This window comes from Pteropus alecto, unplaced genomic scaffold, assembly GCF_000325575.1.
Source record: "Pteropus alecto unplaced genomic scaffold, ASM32557v1 scaffold365, whole genome shotgun sequence".
Lineage (NCBI taxonomy): Eukaryota > Metazoa > Chordata > Mammalia > Chiroptera > Pteropodidae > Pteropus > Pteropus alecto.
The window spans coordinates 939962-946663 of NW_006436299.1; the positions used below are offsets into that span (position 1 = coordinate 939962).

Consider the following 6702-nt stretch of genomic DNA (forward strand, 5'->3'; position numbering starts at 1 on the left):
AATTGGCAAAATATTTGGATAGGCACTTCACTAACGAAGAGAGCCAAATGGCCAAAAGGCATATGAAAGGTGCTCAGTATCATTTTTCCTTAGAGAAATGCAATTTAAAATCACAGTAAAATATCACTACACATCTACCAGAATGCCTAAAATTAAAAAGAGTGAAAATATGAAGTATTGGCAAGAATGTACAGCAATTTGAACTCTACATTGTTGGGGGGGAGTGTAAAATTGTTCAATCGCTTTGGAAATCTGTGCACATTTTCTTGGATCCAGATATTCCACACTTAGATGTACCCAAAAGAAAGAAGTGCATGTGTCCACAAAAAGACTTCATAATAGCTTTATTCATAATAGACAAAAACTAAGAACCACCCAAATGTCCATAAAACACACAGACACAAAATGGCATATTGCATGGCAATAAAAAAAGAACAAATTACTGATACATTCACCAAAATGGATGAATCTCAAAAATATTATATTTGAAAGAGACAAAGCTAATCAATCTATGGCAATAAAACTCAGAATAGTGATTACCTCTGTAAAGGGTGTACTGATTATGAAGGCATGTGAGCATAATTTTCAGGGATGCTGGAAATGTACATATAGATCTGTCTGGGTGCTGATTAAATGAAAATAAACATATATAAAATTTTGTTGAGATTTATGCATTTCACTGTATGTATAAATTATTCCTTAATTTAAGAAAGAATTTAAACAATAAAGACCACTAGACTATAATGATTACATTTCTGAGGTAGGGACCACTGATCAGACATTATTTTCACATACTCATTGTTTTTATGAACGCAAAGCATTTCACTTATTTATTTATTATTTTCAGGCGAGGCAACCCTTGGTTGACCTCACAGTTGCAAGGACCTTGTCAATTTACAATCCCTTATTTTTTATTTATTTTTACGCCTACAGCACCTGGTCTTCTTAGATGGTCTCCCATCCAAGTACTAACCAGGCCCGACCCTGCTTAGCTTCCGAGATCAGAAGGGGCATTTCACTTAAAGGGTAAGGCTTCACAATAGGGCTATAATTTATTAATTTTCTCATTTTTCCTCTCTGCTTTGAAACAGTATTCTTCTGCCCACCTCCTCTCATTAAGGTGGACAATTTCAGTAGGAAATGAAAATGAAGACAAACACTTCATTTTCTTTACCTGCCAACTAGTAGAAGTGAAACTATTTTTTTAATAATCAACCAATTTTTATCTTGACATATCATAAAAATGGAATCAATCTTTTATCTAATCTTGAAGCTATCTACTTTCTGCTCTTCCTGTCTATCATAAACATGTCCATTTCTCATGGTCCCCAGAATTACTTATACCTATTTGGAGAAACAGAACTTTTAGTCAAGCCATTGTCACACAGGCAACTATCTCTTCTTCAGGTATCATTACTGCTTCCTATTGGATTGCCAATGCTTCTTGGCTGTCTAATAATCTATGAATTTCAGAGATACAAGTGAGCAAAGAACCTTGTATAGCTGATGTGGTAGAGAGAGCTCAGGGAGGACTAGGGTAGAAGATACCCTGGAGGAAAGGATACACTAGCGTGCTAAAGACTTTGCTCCTTGACTTCTAGAAGCAGTTGCTGGCAATGGAGTTCACTGTATATAACCATGATATTAGCTCTCTTGTATAGCATTAAAACAGTCTAAAACAAACCAGAAAGTCCATCATTAAGAGAGCATGGTATGAAAATCTAGTGGATGAGCCTAGATGACAGAAAATACCAACAGTCCTTCTCATACCATCTAATATGAAAATAGGATATATTGACCTATTGACATTTATGAACTGTGCATGAATGCTTGTAAGAAATGCCCAAACTAAAACAAAAATGGGTGTTAAATTCCACCAGATTACTAGAGAGAGATGGAAATAATTCTACAAGGTCACTCTGGTGCTTTTCCTCTTCCCTCTAAGCTTTCTCCAGCCCTCCCTAACCATCTCTCCTGTGTACATACTCACTCTTCCATTCCCACCTCTTTCTCCTAGGCATTCGAGCTCATTTTCTCTCTTAACTTCCTCCTTTCTCCCACCAGTACCTCTTCCTAGTTTTCTTTTTATTTTATTTTTTTTAACGCCTACAGCACCAGGTATTCCTGGGTGGTCTCCCATCCAAGTATTAACTATGCCCAATCCTGCTTAGCTTCCGAGATCAGATGAGATCAGGCATGTTCAGGGTGGCATGGCCATAGACTCTTTCTGGGTTTCTTTTGGGAAAATATCAAGTACCCTATCATTAACATTTGGCACTTATGTTCATTAATTAAATTAGACAGGGAGACCAATGAATGATTTTCACAATGTAACTAGCAACAGATTAGAAACCCTACACAATCTGGTCATGCCTGCCTTATTGGCCTCATTTTCTACACACACTGCAGTCATACTGAACTTCCTATTCTTTAGAGAGGTCAAGCCCATCCCTCCCTCAGGAATCTTGCACTTGCTGTTCTTTCTGCTGAGAATATTCTTTTTCTAGATCCTTATGTAACTCTTTTCATCATCCAGGTGTCAGTTCAAATGCTACCGCCTCAGAAAGGCTTTTCTCAACTAAAAATATAAAGTAGATTCCTATTCTCTTTCTCCAACCCCCAACCCTCATTCTCCATCAAATTACCTTGTTTTATTTTCTTCATAGAATTTATCATTTTGTGTTATCTCACTTATTTCTGTATATGTTTACTTTTTGTTGAAATACTTATGGTGGGAGAGACAATGTCTTTTTATAGCTCTATCACTGGCAATTAGGAAAACAAATGTTTGTATAGAGTATAAAGTAGTTGCTCAATAAATATTGGTTGACATTAGACTTAGAAGGGACCTCAGGATATCACCCCACTCATTTGCCTGATTCTGGACAAGTAACATTATTTTCAGTTTGCTAAGAGAGATGATCTATTAGGTTTAAGATATTCTGCAAGGATATGATAACACATTTTTATTTTCCAGGCATATATTGCTACTCATGATCCTGAACTAACAATGCAAACAGTTCTGGTTAAAGAGGCACTTTAATTCTCCAAGCCTTTTAAAAAACATTACCATTATTGGCTCAGAATATTCCAAAAATAATTATCCTTTGAGCTAAAAATCTCTTGTTTGTGGTGAGTGCCTAAAAGTGGTTGTTAGATTTAATATGGTGGGCAGAATGAAGCGTTTAAGTAAACTTAGGTGCATGGCAACAATATGTTATACTATATACGATTCCCCTTAGTTTTTAACATTCTCAGCCTTAGAAAGTTAATTTACAACACACACAAGCCCTCACAAACAGACCATGAACACTGGGAAATTTAACTGCACCTGGAAATTCAAAGTAACATCTACTCCACCTTCCTATGTACAGACATTACAACAGGCCCTTTCAGTCTACCATCCCTGAAAAGTTTAAGAGCAAATCCAGATGATGGGCATAAACCAGATTCTAATTTGATTTAGTACTTAGTTAACCAATTCCCTCAGATCCCTCAAAAGGTTTGTGTGGGAAGAACCCTCACCAATGCCTGAATGAAAGTTTGCCCTGCCTCAATCTCATGTAACTATAGTTGTTTTTTTTTTCCTTAAAGGCCATTAATTCAGTATTTAAGTGGGATTTAGTGTTTATAGTTTGTGAGGCTTTTCATATAAACAAATTAACAAGTCAGAAAAAAATCATTTGTCAAGCCAGGCTTCTTGATTTTGAAGGTTTGGAAAATATGACCACCATGATATGACTAAAACGAGTTTAAATATCTGTAGTACATCAGCACTAATGGACAATAAATGATAGGGAAGCTTTGTCAGGTCTGATTCAGATTACCTGTGGCCGCTGTGAATTATATGGAATTACACAGAGTTTAATGGTCCTCTGGCAATTTGCCTTGGCTTAGTGCCAAGGCAGCTAATGCTTCAAACTTCTCTCCCCACCCCCACCCCAGGACAATTTCTGTTCCTATCTCCCTCTTGCAGTATCTGTGATGAAGCTTTTAATGACACCCTCATACAAATGCTGTTTTTTTTTTTCTTCTCTGTCATTTTCTCTTCCTTCTTTATGGCTGGGTTACATTAACTGCCCCTGTAGCATTGCCAAGACAAACTGCCTGGTTGATGTTTATGAAGAGAAGAGCTTTTAAGGTTTGTTTAAAAAGGAGCCAACAGTGTGACAATGAGAACAGGACAAATACCGATTGGCCCTATCCCTTTGCTCTGCAGTGCCATCAGCTAGCTCTATTTCAGCCTAATCAGCATGGGCCCTGGACCCACGCTACAGCATGACCTGAGATAATAGCTGTCCTATACTACATGAAAGACAGGTAACCCACCTGACACAGAAAATCCTGTTGCATGGTCAGTTATCCTCAGGACCAGAACCCAACTGGTCTTGAGGCTGGGATTCTGCCACAGATTGCTGGCATTACTTTCACAAAGTTGGTACAGTAGACAAAGGCCAAGTACATAAAGGCCAAACAAGTCCTCCACAAACTTGCCAAAAAGGCATATCCAACTCTGAGGTAGCAGAGATAGCAAACATTTTATGTCCAACCTCTCTCATGGGTCCCTGTTCACCCTGTCTCCCCACCCTCTCCTAAACCTCACATGGAGTTTCAGCACTAACACCTACTGCTTTGGGGCCAAAGTGATTCCTAGACCCCTTGCCAAACTGATTCCAAAGTCACATTTCCTGGACATACTAAGGAGAAAATTTATTTTAAGAGACTAGCTTCCATAGAAACAGCAAGAGGGAAGGGCAGAAACCACAGGATTCCTACTCTATGCTGATTGCCTCTAACTCATTTAAGCTGCTAAGGGGAGGCCCTGTTGGGGAAGCTGGGAGACGAAATGGGTTCCATGTACAGTCCACTTTAAATTGTTCACAATTGCGTGCTCGAAAATAGTCTCTACTAAACATTTAGCATGCTCATTAGCACAAGTCATAAAGCTTTAGGCTTTGCTGCACTGTTGGCCCAAACTGCCTAAGCTGCTTCTCTATGGCAAAGATGATTAAACAGCTGGCAAGTCAAATGCATCCAGGAAGGATAAAGGAGCTCCAAGGATGGTTAAACCTGGGCCCAGGATGGAAGATTTAATATGACTTTTAAGCACATAAAGAATATAGAGGGTGAGGACCAGTTGTTCTCAATTTTGACTAAAAGCAAAGCAAGGGGACAGAAACTGAAATTGCAATGAGAGGGACTGGTGTTAGTAAGAAGAACTTCCTGCCAGAGAAAGTAGGTAAATATTAGACTGAGTGGTGGTTCAATGAAGGTTGTGGGATTTTCTTCTTTGGAGTGGCTCTTGTCTGGGCTGCTTCTGTACTGTCCTTCCAGAGGGCAGGGGGAGGAGGAAAGAGAGGCAGCCAGAGGTCTAATTCAGTCCCTCTCAGCACTCAGAATCTTGTATTTGTAACATTCAAGGATCTGTAACAGGGATAACTTCACTGAAAGACGCTTTAAGAAAGACAAAAAAAAGTAGCTTGTTGCTGATCTCAAATGTTTAGATTTACCCCAACTCTCTAGCCCTTTCTATGAGCCAAGCTTTTGTCCTGCCCCCCACAGTCTCAAGAAAAAAAAAACTAAGACTTGTTTTTGACTCTAGAGCCCCTAAGCCATGCATATGGGAGCAATATTTCCTGAACCCAAAAGCAGGGCATGGTCTGACAATTATATTTACGGGGACAAGAGGATAGAATATGTGAAATCAGAGCTATCCCAGGAAATCTGGGACGTATGGTCTCCATAGCCACATATTATCTCTTTCTAAGGGTCCTGACACAAGAGGGAGTTAATTAAAACTGTGGCATGTGGTTTAGAACTTGGATTCTTTTGTTGTCTGCAGCAAGATCAGTTAGAACTGTGAAAAAATCAGTGTCATAATAAGCCCAGTACAAACTGAAATCCCTCCTGTGCAGACTGAAGAAAGAGGTAGTGTATAGGAGTTCCCCCTTATCTGTAGTTTTGTTTTCTACAGTTTTAGCTACTTGCTATCAACCACGGTCAGAAAATATTAAATGGAAAATTCCAGAAATAAACATAAAATTTAAATTGTGAGCTGTTCTGAGTAGCATGATGAAATCCCACACTGTCCTACTCCATTCTGCCAGAGACATGTATCATCCCGTTTTCCATCGTATCTTTAATATATATGTTATCCACCTCTTAGTCACTTAGTAGCCATCTCGGTTATCAGATCAATTGTCCCAGTATTGCAGTGCCTGTGTTTAAGTAACCCTTATTTTACTTAATAATGGTCCCAGCACTCAAGAGTAGCCTAATGCTACATCACAATGCCTACATCATTTGTCTCACTTCATCTCATCTCATAGGCATTCTATCATCTCACAACAGCACGAGAAGGGTGAGTACAGTACAATAAGATATTTTGAGAGAGACTACATTCACATAACTTTTATTACAGTATATTTTTATAATTGTTTTATTTTATTAGTAGTTATTGTTAATCTCTTACTGTGTCTAATTTATAAACTTTATCATGTGTATATATGTATAAAAATAGTATATATAGGGTTCAATACTATCCACGGTTTCAGGCATCCACTGAAGGTCTTGAAACATATCCCCCATGGATGAGAGGTGACTACCGTATATATCCTCTCTAGTAGTCCCCCTATTCTAAAACTTAGCAGGAACAGATCCATCCTACATGGGTTATGCCTATTCTTGCTCAACTGTAAATAA

The 6702-nt window shown here is 38.5% G+C and overlaps 1 protein-coding gene and 1 pseudogene across 1 annotated transcript in view; both read right to left on the reverse strand.

The window, feature by feature from the left end:
* The window catches only part of SHROOM4 (shroom family member 4), a 224361-nt gene that overhangs the window by 122178 nt on the left and 95481 nt on the right, over positions 1–6702 (reverse strand). The window lies entirely within an intron of this gene.
* LOC112481033 lies at positions 2104–2222 on the reverse strand (annotated as a pseudogene).